The sequence below is a fragment of the Pipistrellus kuhlii genome, unplaced genomic scaffold (genome assembly GCF_014108245.1).
Source record: "Pipistrellus kuhlii isolate mPipKuh1 unplaced genomic scaffold, mPipKuh1.p scaffold_m20_p_1, whole genome shotgun sequence".
Classification (NCBI taxonomy): domain Eukaryota; kingdom Metazoa; phylum Chordata; class Mammalia; order Chiroptera; family Vespertilionidae; genus Pipistrellus; species Pipistrellus kuhlii.
This window is the reverse complement of record NW_023425404.1, coordinates 144,936,115-144,950,737: the sequence shown is the minus strand read 5'-3', so window position 1 is coordinate 144,950,737 and position 14,623 is coordinate 144,936,115. Positions and strand designations below refer to the sequence as shown.

General features: G+C 40.6%; 1 protein-coding gene across 2 annotated transcripts in view; it reads right to left on the bottom strand.

The window, feature by feature from the left end:
* GPRIN3 (GPRIN family member 3) overlaps nucleotides 1–14,623 on the bottom strand; it is a 65,332-nt gene that overhangs the window by 39,869 nt on the left and 10,840 nt on the right. Inside the window, exon 2 of one of the 2 annotated variants that reach the window (XM_036411489.2) lies at nucleotides 7,952–8,191. The exons of the other annotated variant lie outside the window; for it this stretch is intronic. The gene's annotated coding sequence lies outside the window, so the exon portion shown is untranslated. The remainder of the gene's footprint in view (nucleotides 1–7,951; nucleotides 8,192–14,623) is intronic. 2 annotated transcript variants of the gene reach the window in all.

Here is a 14,623-nt window from a genome sequence, read left to right as displayed (position 1 = left end):
CTTAGATAAAATACTTAAAAATAACCAGCGTGACACAAGTAGATTTGGTGATTGTTCTATGGTGTCTTGGTCACTTAGTCATCAGAGAGTGAAAAGGGGGGGCATACAAACCCATGTTCTTTTAAGTTCCTTTTCCCTTAACGAATGATTTTCTGGGTCCGCCAAGCTTTCCCTGCCACCTTCGGGACTGAGCTTGAGCACTAATCCCATTAACTGATACATTCCACAGGAGAGCAGAGGGAAGCAGATGAGCAAGTTCCTATCCCGTATACCTTGCTATCATTCAGCTGTGGACTAGATGGGAAAAATTTGTTTTTCCACACAGGGAAGCCTCATGGGAGTTACAAAAAAATAATAATAATAAGGTTCTGTCAGAACAGTATGGAGATCTAAAACCGGGGTGGAAATGCATTTTACCCTTTAAAGGTCAGGAGATGTTATTATGCAGCAAATCGAGCCCATTATTTATCTTTTAAAAAGGCAACATCACACGCATCCAAAACTTACAAGGTCTGGGTTACAATTTAAAATGAGAATTTTCAACAATATGAATAATAACTCCTATTTAAAAATTATTTTTATGGATTTCAGAGGGGAAGAGAGAGATACAGTAGTAACATCAATGATGAGAGAGAATCATCCATCGGCTGCCTCTTGCACGCACCCTCCTGGGGATTGAGCCTGTAACCCTGGGCATGTGCCCTGACAGGGAACTGAACAGAGACCTCATGGTTCATAGGAAGACCCTCAACTACTAAGCCACACCTGCTGGGCAATGGCTCCTATTTTTAACTGGCTATGTATAAAATATTGCACTAAGTGCTGTCTCTTCGTTACTCTCCACAGCAAGCCAGAAAGGAGGCATACTGTAATGATCTCAATTTTAAAATGAGGAAACTGAATTTCATTCCTTATCCACCTTGAATGCCTGGCACTGTTTTCACCGTTGATCCCTTCTCCTCTTCTGCTGAGAGGAAAAGATACAGAGAAATTTCTGCTTTTGGTTGGTCCCTGTGTAGCCTTAGATCAAATTTCTTTATTTTCTGATCCCTACATACGGGTTTTACCAGGCATTCTCCTCTTGGTTTTCTCCTTTCCTGTTCTTGGAGATCTCTTGTCCCCATATTCCCGTCCTGCTCCATGTTGTAACTGCAGGCCCCATGTCTGACCTGGGTATCATGCCAGGATCCCAAACTCAGTGTCCAGTCCAAGATTCAACCTCATTCTGCCAAAACAAACTTTCCCTCCTGACATCCCCACTTCTGCTCATGGCACCAACACTCTGCCAGTCGGGTCTGACTTAATATCCTGGGATTGATTTGACAGCTTTGGCTCCCTTGCCCCTATAATCATGCAGTCACCAATTCCTGTCACACCTATGCCAGAAATATTTGCAATTTCCTTTTCAATAACCAGGACTCAAATGACAATACCTCTTACATTTATGTAGCTCTTTAAAACATAAAAAGCTCCTGCAAATACCATCTCTCTATATAAAACCCTAATATGCAAATAGACCGAATTGCAGAAAAACCGAACAAGCAAACAACTGGTCGCTATGATGTGCGCTGACCACCAGGGTGTGTGTGCAGTACATAGTGGGCTTTGGTAGAAGGCGGCAGAGCACAGAACGTGGCAGCTGTTAGCTGCAGTGAGATGGTGGAGCAGGTGAGTGGGGGCACCAGACCAAGGTGGGGCACTGGTCACTGTAATCAGAGCGAACCTCTAGTGGTTACTGAAAATTCTTTGCTCCCAGGCACTGTGGTCCCGTCCACCACTTGCACCCACTGCTAGTGCCCAATGCTGGCCCTGATCACCCCTCAGGGCTTCTCTACCTCCCCCTGCTTCTGAGGAGTGATCAGGGCAGGCAGCTGCCTTTTGCATTCACTGCGGGTGACAGCCTTGCTCACATCTGCAGCCGGTGCTGAAGCTGCTGCCACTCGCACCTGCCGCAGGTGCCCAGAGCTGATCCTGATGACCTGGTGCCATCAGCGGGTGTGAGCAGTGGCTGCTGGCCCTAATCGCCCCTGAGGGCTTCTCCACCTCTCCTTACTCCTGAGGGGCAATCGGGGCAGCAGCTGCCACTTGCACCCACTGATGCCACTGGCCCGTTCACACCTCGTGTTGGTGCCTGCGCCATCAGTGGGTATGATTGGGATGGCACCATTAGCGTGTGGGAGCGGGGCTGCCAGCAGATGAGAACCGGGGGGAGGGAAGAGAAGGGGGAGGCTGTGGCGGGAGGGTCTGGAAAGGGTCACAGAGGATGGGCTGAGACCCACCCCTGTGCCCACTGCAGCCTCTCGGACCATAGCTTGTTTCAAGGTGCACGAGTTCATGCACTGGGCCCCTAGTCTATCTATCTATATATATATATAAAAGCCCAGCGACCCTTAGGCGGAACCACCAGAATAACCAGGAGCTATGATGCACACTGGCCACCAGGGGGCAGGTGCTCAGTGCAGGAGCTGCCCCCTGGTGATCAGTGCGCTCCCTCAGCAGGAGCGCAGCTCAGCCAGAAGCCAGGCTCACGGCTGGTGAGCACAGCGGCAGTGGCAGGAGCCTCTCACGCCTCTGTGGCAGCACTAAGGAGCAGTGAGCCAAGCAGTAAGGAGTGAGCAGACAGGCAGTTAGGAGTGAGAGGTCTTGGATTGTGAGAGGGATGTCAGACTGTCAGTTTATGCCTGGTTGGGCCTAAACTGGCAGTCAGACATCCCACAAGGGGTCCTGGATTATGAGAGGGTGCAGGCCAGGCTCAGGGCCCCACCCCCACAACTCCCCTGTGCATGAATTTTGTGCATCGGGTCTCTAGTTTCTTATAATTTCCACATTAACCTCATTGACAAAAGACTGAGGCTTTAGAAACTTAAGTGATTCATCCCAGTTTAGAAGCAGAATTAGGACGTGATCCCAGGGTTTCTGACTCCTGTCTTCCACGTGCAATATTCCACCAACTGTCATTTCCAAGTCATGCTGGAGCTGGCACGGTGCTCTGGGCACAGTCTACTTTGCTCCAATACCGCTCATAAAATCCCTGATAGGCACTGTTTCATAATCACTGTCAAACTGACTTTGTTTTAAAACACAGATCTGATCACATCACTGTCAACTCCAGATCCTTCAGTGGCTTCCTTTCCACAATGAAAATTTTCCAATTACTTAGCCTGGCTCTGAAGACCTCCTCCAGTTTGGTTTCTACAGTTTTGGAACATTGCTCCCCACAACACTCCGAAACTCCAGCCAAAGTGCACTGTCCTCACTCAGTTGTGTCTCAAACATTTGCCTGCATTCCTCTGCTCTGCCTTTGAAAGTGCCATCTGTGCTTTCTTCCTTTCATTAATTAATTTCAAAACATTAATATAGCAAAAAGTGTGTTGGGAACTGGGCTAGATCTGGGGAAAATCAGTGAATAAAGACAGAAAGGATCCATCTCTCAAAGCTTAGGACCTACTGGATTCTTAACGGCCAGGAAAAAAGGCCACACTCTGCACAATAAGCCTTCCCTGTAGAAAGAGAAACTCCCTTCTCTCAACAGCCACAGCACAGTGAGAAACCTCTGTTGCAGAAGTCATCAGAACGTGATTGAATTATAGTTACTGAGTCACATGTCTTATCTCGCACCCTAGGTTGTAATATCTATTTTTGGTAGAGAGTCTAAATATTTCAATATTTAGCCCTCACAGTTCTATGTACCATACCTCTCATATAATAAGACCTCAATAAATAATATTGAAATAAACAATTTCTCTCAGAGTCTGTGAATATGAGATTGAGGTGAGAGAGAGAAGCATGTTTCTCTCCCCCCACCCCCTTTCACCCACAGAGAGTGGAGGACAAAGGGAGCACATACTACACACACTCACACACACACACCAAATGGTTAACATAGCATTATTTTAGGCAACGGAACTCTCAGCTTATATTCAGGGTCCCCTGATATTTGCCTTCGTCCATTTGAAGAGTTTCAAGGTCAAAACTAGCCCAAGATCTCTGGACATCAGAGTACAAATCTGTTCAATTTGCACATTTTTCATGTGTCAATAAACAGGGAATAGAATTAGCATATTCTCCATATGGCCTGCTTTTCTGACCCCAGAACCAGGAGGATGCTAAACTCTGGACCATGAATCTAGGCTAGGTTGATTTTTTTTTTTTTAAGAATTAAGAAAATTTATGAACAGTTATATTTACTCTTTTTGGTATACAGTTGTATGAGTTTGACAAATGCATGGTTGTAGAATCACAACCACGATAATAGAACAATCCAATCACCCCCCAAAGCAATTCCCTTTGACTATTCTTTTGCAGTCATATTCTCCCCCATTCTTAATCAGTCATTTGCTTTTCACCTGTAGTTTTACTTTTTCTGGAATGTCCTATAAATATGGAAGTGCATAGTTGTTCAGCCTGGCTTCTTTAGTTAGTATAATGTATAATGTATATGAGAGTCATATGAGAGTGTTTTTGTATGTGTCAATAGTATATTCCTTTTTCTAGATGGGTAGTATTCCATGCATAAATGTGTCATTGTTTATTCATCTCCTATTTGAGGAACATCGGGAGTATTTCCTGTTTTTGGCCATTATGATTAAAGCTGCCATACATAGGTTTTTGTGTTACCATAGGTTTCTATTTTATTCAGGCAAACAGAAGTGGAATTGCCAGGATACCTGGTAAGTGAATTTTTAACTTTATAAGAAACTACCAAAATATTTTCCATGATGGCTATTCCATTTTGTATCCCTACTACTAATACATGAGAACTCCAGTTGCTTCATATCCTTGCCAACACTTGATATTGTCAGTTTAAAAAAAAAAAAAAACTACTATTTTTGTTTTGTTTTGTTTTTGTTTTTGACATTCTAGATATGCAGTGTAGGATAGAATTTTGAAACTTTATTTTTCAGAACCATTTTCATTCCCACATTAAGCCCACTCCACACTTCCTCCTCCTGTTGTTTTTTTTTTTTTTTCAACCACTTGGGTCTTTGTATTATCTTTCCTACTAGATTACAGAGTCATTCGTGACAAGGAAAGAAATCTTTGCCATCTTTGTATGTATAGATACATTGCCATCCCACCCCAAGTGCAGAAATTTGTAACAGGCAAATAATACACTTAACTGGAATCAATGCTTCTGCACTTGACACTAATGCATCCAAAACGTAATAGAGCATTGCCTAGTTGTATCAATTGTTGTGTATCAAATGAATTTTAATAAAACTATGTACTTTCCTCATTTTCAGGGATATTTCCATTTTTATTTGCTTTTGTGGCTATTTAAATTGTAGATTTGTCGGTTCTTCCTTTACTAAGAAGTAAATTATAAAAATAGTTTGGATGTTGAAAAATTTGAGTTCCAGATTTTTTTGTGCTTATATGAAAGATAATATTTTTTTCTTATTAGTACTTGAGTAAGAGACTATAACTTATTTATTTTAAAAATTAGAATACTAACTTGTATTTTTTATTGAGCTATAAATAACATATAATGTTTATTAGTTTCAGGTAAACAACAGTGATTTATTTGATAGTTATACTCCAAAATGATCTCAACAGTAAGTACAATTAACATTTGTAACCACACAGAGTTACACATTATTTTTATACTAGAGGCACAGTGCATGAAAATTCTGGAGGAGGTTCCTTCAGCCCAGCCTGCCCCCTCTCACGGTTCGGGACCCCTCAGGGGTGGGAGGCGACCAAGCGATCAGGGCAAGGTGATGCCCCATCACACCTGTTGCTGCCACTGCTGGCATCGCAAGCCTCGGCCAGCCCTGGTTACCTGGGCCTTCAGCGGCCCTCGGTGGCTAGGCAGCTGCCATCTGAGGCTTGCCTGCACCTCGGGCATTGGCTGGGCAGTCGCCTTGGGCCAGCCCTGGGCGGTTGGGAGGCAAAGCGGACTGGGGGACTCTGGAGGCAGGCACAAGGAATGACCGTGTGCCTGCCATCCCAGCGGGGCTGAAGGAACTGGGCGCCACCAACTTGTGGCTGTGGGCACTGCCATCTTTGATGACGTGGCAGTCAATTAACACATTCCCTCTTTATTAGATAGGATCATGAGAACTTTTAAGATCTACTTTCTTAGCAACTTTCAAATATGCAATAGAATATTATGAACTATATTAACCATGCTGTACATTACACTTCCAGGACTTATTTTATATTTGGAAGTTTGTACCTTTCAACCCTCTTCACCCATTTTGCACCCCAAACATTCTGGTAAATCACCAATCTGGTTCTCTTTATCTATGAGCTTTTTATTTATTTTATTTTTTATTTTATTTTTAGATTCCACATGTAAATGAGATCATGCAGTGTTTGTCTTTCTTTACCTGATTTATTTTTTTCAGCATAATGCGCTCAAGGCCTATCACTGTTGTCACAAATGGCAAGACTTCCTTCTTTTTTTGTGGCTGAATAATATTCCAATATATTTATTAATTTATTTATTAATTCATACATTTTATTTATTAATTCATACATTGATAGACACTTAGGATGCTACAGTAAATCATGCTGTAGTGCATTTGGGAATGTAGGTATCTTTTTGAGTTAGTGTTTTTGTGTCCTTCAGATTAATGCCCAGAAATAGACTTACTGAATCATATAGTTCTATTAAAAATTTCTTGAAGAACCTCCATGCTATTTCCATAGTAGATGCACCAATTTATATTTATAACAACCAGGGTACCCTTCACATGCTTGTCAACACTTGTTAGCGCGCGCTCTCTCTCTCTCTCTCTCTCTCTCTCTCTCTCTCTCTCTCTCTCTCTCTCTTTCCCTCTCTGTCTCTCTCTCTCTTTTGATAATAGCCATTCCAATAGGTATGAAATGGTATCTCTTTATGGTTTTGATTTTCATTTCCCTTATGACTAGTGCAATTGAACACATTTTCGTGTACCTTCTGGCTACCTGTATGTCTTCTTTGGGAAAATGTCTATTCAATTCTTCTGACTAGTTTTAAAATGGAATTGTTTGTGTGTTTTTTTGCCACTTACTTGCATTTCAATATGCTATTTAGGTAAGAGACAGGAAGTTGGAATTACAGGGGGATCCTCCTGTAAACACCATTTATCAAGTGAGCTGGGGCAAAAAAGAGGCTGAGCGTCACTGATAAAGACTCAGAGAATAAATGAAAGGAGTTCTCGAGGCTCTGTCAGCCAGCCTCCCAGCACTGCAGGACTTCTGGCTACAACAGCTGGTTGCTCAGCCCTGGAAGCTCACCAGTACATACAGGACCACTGCATACATCCTTGTAGGCAAGAGTCTCAAAACAAAATAAACAAAAGAAACACTGGGAAGGTAGCTGCTTTCTAACTGAGCCTTTGCTTTTCTCTAACATCATATGAACCTTCTGTAGCACCTACAGAAATCTAAAAATGGAGTTTGGAATCCATTGTGGTAGAAAATATGTTCATCGCTACAACACCCAGCCCTGAGCTGAGTTAATCTGATTAATTTTTATATCTCAAGATGAGATATATATATTTTGAAGAGATGAGTTAAGTGGCTTAAATTCCATGAATCTTGGAACTTTCCAAAATAGATATTTCTTCTGAGTTTTTAGTTATGAAATGTAAGTGAACAGACAACTGAAAGTTGTGTACAGGAAACCTGTGTAAATCTATAGAAGAAAATGTCTTAAACATAACCGATAGGCAGACTGGATTCCGAGTCCTGTGGCAGAAAGGAATCTTGCAGAATTCCAAAACAAGGGACTTTCTGGCCTTAGACATTTCTCTTTCTATTGGCTAGTTTTTGTGGTGATTTTGTACTGGGTGTCAATTTATCTCGGGTGGAAACCCATTCCCAAAACCATCCTTAGATGGTTCTTCATTATAGTTTGCTACCAGGGCAATTTGTGTGAGATGTAGAAGGCAGAGGAAGAAGCTGTGTTACTAGGCTCAGAGGGGTAGTGTGGTGCAGCAGGTGCTGTGTGCTATCAGCTCACCTTGGTGATGTCAGATGACAGTCAGGCTATGGCCTTTGCCTCTCACCAGATCCCCATCTCCAGCTACTGGCCTGGTGCATGAATAGTGTTCCCGTGAATAGTGCCAGCTCCTTCTATGGTTCTCCCAGGTCACTACTAGGGTTGGAGGAGGTAGGAATCCAGCACAGGCTCTGGTTTGTCTTGCAGGTTCCGTTAGTCCCTGCACATTCAGCTTTTCTTCCCATTGCCAGCTCTGCTAACCTACGATAATGTCAGGCCCAACATTAGATACAAAAGCAACTGCTTTCCATAGACTTCTTTACAAGCCCCCACAATTGTGAGAAGTTTGAAACTTATCCTATATAATAAAAGGGTAATATGCAAATTGACCCTAATGGTGGAATGGCCAGTTGCTATGACGGGCACTGACCACCAGGGGGAAGACATTCAATGCAGGAGCTGCCCCCTGGTGGTCAGTGTGCTTCCACAGGGTGAGTACTGCTCAGCCAGAAACCCTCAGTCGGAATCCCCCAAAGGGTCTCAGACTGCAACTCTGTAAATCATAGTGGTTCTGTTTCCAAACTGATACAGCTTACATTAAGTCTTTTGCATAAGTCTATGATCAGAATATGTACTTGGTTATAAATATTTTTTGTGTGCATGGCTTTCTTTTTGAAAAAAAAAACAAAAAACGATAGTCTCAAATGTAATAGTACTGATTTATTAAGCCCAAGTGTGTCATTTTACTTTACCTTTTTTTTTTTTTTTTTTTTTTGAGAAAGGGATTTGGAATATGCTCTTTTGCCCAATTCTCATAACTAGTGGGCTGGGAAATTAGGAGTTTGGTCCATAATTAGAGAAAAACTAACAAACTAATTTGAACTTTGGTGCAATTACTAGAGCTCAAAACCCCCAGAGCTAACTAGCTGTTTTTTTTTCAAAATGTTTGAATGTGACGCTTAGAAAGTTCTATCTACTCATGGAAAAACACAGACATTAAAATTTTGAAAACAATTTCAGTTAATAAATTTTTATCATAATGTATGTACATTGAAAATAGATAAATTCTGCCATGAGTGCTTACACCTCTTTAATGCTTCTTAATATAAAGATTTTATGGTCTTTAAAAATCAAGGATACATCTTTTCATCTTTATATCCTCCCATAGTGACACACAGATATGTCCTTATTAAACATCAATTGAGCTAAGTAAAGAACAAATTTCAGCTTCCTGTTTTTTACAAAAGAGAAAAGAACAGCAGTGTGTGAGCAAACAACCACAACCAACTGCATCCTCTGATGCTTTTCTCACTGTTGTATGGAAACTCCAGCAGGAAACCACAGCTATATCCTTTTTACTGCTATAGAGAATTATTATGAATTACTGGCAAGCATAAGACAGCTCTATTAACATTACATAGATGATTGTGACAGTTCATACTTACCACACTCAGTCGCTTTACAAAATTTTTGCTGTTTCTAAAGGACAAATTCCCAAGGAAAAATATTCATAATAATAGTTATACCTTAATTACCTGTGGGCAGTAAATTACATAAAAAACAACAAAGGCCATTGAAATTTAATTCCTCCTTCAATGTAACTGATTTTTAAAACCCTGGTTAAGTGTTAAAATTCCCCATTTGACTCAGACCTATTAAAGCTTCTAATTAACCCACAAAGGTATTACCCTCTATTAAAAAATAATGACAGTGCTAATTTGTCCCCCTTTGTATTCAAAATGGCCCAAGAATTAGACCTTTCTAGTTAGGAAACATAGAAACCCCTTTGTCCATTCTCATGTATAATCCCATTCAGGATTTGTACCACATATGTTTTAAATTTGTAATATAAGCCTTGAATGTGTTTTTATCAATGGAGGGACTTTCCATTGGAGATCTCTTAGTCATTCAGGAAGTACAAAGAAAAGATTATGGCAGAAGTCCAGGGCTTTCAAAGGCTTTAGCTTCAATGAGAATCACAGACATTTAAACTCATTTAACACAGAAATCAGAGTTAAAAAACTCTGTAATCTTTCCTGCATGCCCATCTTTCTTGGTATATAAGTTCAACATAGGATGCTTGTGTCATGAGTACATGTGTGAATGAATTAATGCATAAATGCTTGGCAGTGATGAAGATAAAGAGGAGATAAGAAGGTTCTCTCTAAGTTAGGAAAAGGCTGAAGAGACCTAATTCAGAAAAAAGGCCTATGATAGAAGGAATAAAATGCAGAACTGTTAAAAAATTTTTGAACATTAGAGCTAGAATTGATCTGAGGGATTTTTGGACTAACCCGTTCATTTCTAGAGAAGCTGAGGTGCCTAGGGCAATGACATAATTTCCTGTGCCACATCCAGATTGTGACATTGTGTACCTCTTTCATGATTTTTGCCTAATGTGCTTCTTATCTAAACCATCTTTTACTTAATGTTTTTCATTCAATTGACTGTAACTGGTACGCTAGTTAAAAATGCTAGCCTCGTCTTAAGAAATGTTATCTGTAAAATTAGGTTTGATGTGCCAGTAATATATTTTTTATAAAGAATATTTTTAAATAGACTTTCAAATTTATTCTTACGTTATATTAAAATAAAATCATAACTATTAAAATAAAAAATAAATCTATATACTAAAATCATCTCACAGATCACTGATGAGAATCCCCTACATTTTTGAAAAGCAGTGAATTCTACTGTGCCACCCCCTGGAACAAAGAGTTCAGATTGTGGAACAAGACGAAGAGGTAAAAACATTCCAGATTGATGACAGGAGTCCAGTAATGAGACTCGTGCCCTAGCCAGTTTGGCTCAGTGGATAAAGCGTTGACCTGGGGAATGAAAGGTCCTGGATTTGATTCTGGTCAAGCCCAGGTTGTGGGTTTGATCCCCAGCGGGAGGCAGGCAGGAGGCAGCCGGTCAATGATTCTTTCTCATCATTGATGTTTCTATCTCTCACTCCTTGTCCCTTCCTCTCTGAAATCAATTAAAAAAATGTATTAAAAAAAATAAGATTAGTGCTTCTTTTGTCTTTTTTTTTCTAGAATAAAAGCAATTGCTTATCAAGGAACTAAAAAAAAAATCAAGGCAGAAGTCATGCTTTAAAAAACAATTAGTGGATTTTCATTTTCAAAATGGACAGAGCTATGTATATTCATCATCCTTCCAAGTACCATTAGTTTATTAGAAACTAGTTTTAAGAAGGAATGTGATCCAAACGGGCCTCCTCTACATAGATTACCTTTTACCTTGCCTTCTATTTGTAACTAGGACACTTAGCTGTGAGCTATAATAAGGAATTGCTCAACTTTCATAAGTAAATGAAAGTCTATGATTAAAACATCAATCCGGAAACACTGGCTCTATAAATAGTTTCTAAGTCCAAAGTCCACAGGTTAAACACAGAGTCATGCCTGGTTTTTCTTGTTATATGTGTATGTGCATATGTGTAAGTGCACGTGACTTTGTGATATGTAGTTGGTTTCTCTTTTGAGAAAGAAATATTTTTGGCTGAACATATGTGTCATCTGGATATTTTTTAAAAATATATTTTATTGACTTTTTACAGAGAGGAAGGGAGAGAGATAGAGAGCTAGAAACGTCGATGAGAGAGAAACATCGACCAGCTGCCTCTTGCACACCCCCTACCAGGGATGTGTCTGCAACCAACGTACATGCCCTTGACCGGAATCGAACCTGGGACCTTTCAGTCCGCAGACCGACACTCTACCACTGAGCCAAACCGGTTTTGGCTCATCTGGATAGTTTGATAAACTGTTTTGTTTTCAATTGCACTGCCTATACAATTATTTATAAAGTTTTAACCTAAATTGTCCTTGAACTTACCCTGTTTGTTTAAAAAATGACTTGTCACTGAATCAGAAGCTTTCACATTTGGTTTTTAAGCAACACAATATGAAATCCAAGATAGGGTAAATCAGTCTATAAAATCCTGCCTATTTCTCATATTTTGATCCAGTGTTCATAGAATTTAAAATTTTTATTTATTGATTGATTTTGAGTGAGAGTGAGAGAATGAGAAAGAGAGAGAGAGAGAGAGAGAGAGAGAGAGAGAGAGAGAGAGAGAGAGATTTGTTGTTCCACTTATTTATGCATTCATTGGTTGATTCTTGTACATGCACTGGCTGGGGATCAAACCTACAACCACGGTGTATCAGGTCTATGCTCTAACCAACTGAGCTACTCAGCCAGGGCCATAGAACTAATTTTAATAATAGTGTACTATAGTACAATGGTGAAGCATGTGGCCTTTCAAGTTGGCCAACTCTGAATTTGCCCAGCTTTGACAATTACTATGTTTGGGGCCTGGGCCAAGTTATTTAATATGCTTCCTAATCTCTAATATTGGGAAAATAATAGCACAAACCACATAGATTTGTTAACAGGGACACGACTTGTTTTAGTATGAAGCCATTGGAAGAGAAGTCTAAAGAATGAAGTTTTTAAAAGTGGAGATTGTTAACTCTATAGACCTACTGTCTCTCCATAACCCATTTCCTTACAATGGAAGGCAGATGTATAAAGATAAATGTATTCTGGTTCTCTCGTGCCTTAGAACCCGGATGGCAAAGTACCATGATTGGCTCCTTTATTTCATGTCACCCTTTACTCCACTTTACTTCCTCGTTCTCCACGTGTTCGGTTGTCATTTGTTCATTTCTACTCATCATCATTAGTTCTGTAATCTAAATATCCTTATGTTCTCACATTTCCCATGTGCTGCTACATTCTGGGCAGCAAGGCAAGGAAGTTCACCTCTGAGTTGGAATAAATACATAGAGATGCAATCATTCACCAGTCATTCCATAGACCCGGATTACCACTTGAACTTTGAGGGCCCTAATCCTGGAGAGGAAGTCTAGGAAAAAGTGTTGAGAACCACCTTAGAAAAGATAGCATGAGGGCTTGGAATATTTTACTGAGTATCTATGAAAACAGCTGAGTATTTTCAGTACTTTGAAATGGGTACATTACTCAATAATGATTATCTCTCAAGGTTGGAGGTGATCCCTGAGAATCTAAGCAATAATCTAAAAGTAGCTTTTAAACCATCTTCAAATACACTAGTGTGTCACAAAGCAAATATGAGCAATGATAAAGTACCAATGACAAGTGATTTATTAAGATAGTAATGTAGAGCAGTTTCTCTATCGATTATGCTAATCTTGATCAGAAAGTGATTTCTATAATAATGTTGCCCTCATTCACTGCACTTATACTGGTAGATGTTTTCCTTGAATAGAAAAAGGAGGAGGGCCAAAACCGGTTTGGCTCAGTGGCTAGAGCGTCGGCCTGCGCACTGCTTAAAGGTCCCAGGTTCCATTCCGGTCAAGGGCATGTACCTTGGTTGTGGGCACATCCCCAGTAGGGGGTGTGCACGAGGCAGCTGATTGATGTTTCTCTCTCATTGATGTTTTTAATTCTCTATCCCTCTCTCTTCCTCTCTGTAAAAAAAAAAAAAAAAAAACAAAAAAAAAAAAAAACCCAAAAAAAAATTAAAAAAAAAAAAAAAAGAAAAAAAAGAAAGAAAGAAAGAAAAAGGAGGAGGGATGAAGTTACACTGACAATCTGGTATATGCCTGGGGTGAAAATTTCCTATAGTAAATAACGAACCCATCAGCAGAAACTTAGAAGACTTTTTAATCTGAAATCTGCCCCATCTTGGGTAATTTTTACTACCCTCTGCTTCTTAGTTGTTTTTAGCATAATGAAGTAGAAAATACATGTGTCCACATTTTCATTTCAATGCCAGGAAGGAAACGTAGTGTGAGAAAGGCTTCTCTCCTTTTCCAGGTGGCCTGGCCGGGAGGAAGGAACCCAGGTGTGGCGAGCAGGTGGCGAAGCTGTGAAGAGAAACTGAAATTACGCTGAACTGCTCGAGCCTCCAGGAAGGAAGGGAAAGGCGCAGGGGTGCCTGGTTGGGGCCAGAGAGGAGTCTGGTGCTTAGGCCGCCAGGGGAATTCCTGAGGATCCGGCCGGTAAAGGAGCCCACTCCATGGCTGCACTATATTTACTCATAACCACACCTAGTACTGTGTCTGGGAATTACTGGAGAGGTCAGACTCTCAAATAACTTTTTTCAACCTGAAATCCCTGGCATAGTGCAGGGTCTAAACATATACAAGGTGGGGCAAAAGTAGGTTTTCAGTTGTTCATCTGACAAATGACACAATAATTAACAAATAACAATGTAAGAGTAAACTCTGTGTTTTGTGTATTCACAACGGTGAACTCCTTTTGCCCACCCCTGTATATCAAGTACTCAAAGCACCCACAAATTTAGTCCATGATCCAGGCACCCATCTTCCCTACATCAGGGCCTTCTGCCAACTACCTTTCACACCCCTTACTTCCTCTCCTAAGTAAATGTCTACTTCCATTTTGAGGAATGCTTTTTATTTTTTGGTATTTTATTGATTTCTTTTACAGAGAGGAAGAGAGGGGGATAGAGAGTTAGAAACATCAATGGGAGAGATACATTGATTAGCTGCCTCCTGCAGACCCCCCACTGGGGATGTGCCCGCAACCAAGGTACATGCCCTTGACTGGGATCGAACCTGGTTTCGGTGAGGAATGCTCTTCTTTGATCTGCAAAGCAGAAATACTGATGGACTCTCAATCCAGCTTGGGTTATTAACTTTAATCGTCCCTTCACGAGACTTAGACTCACTGCTC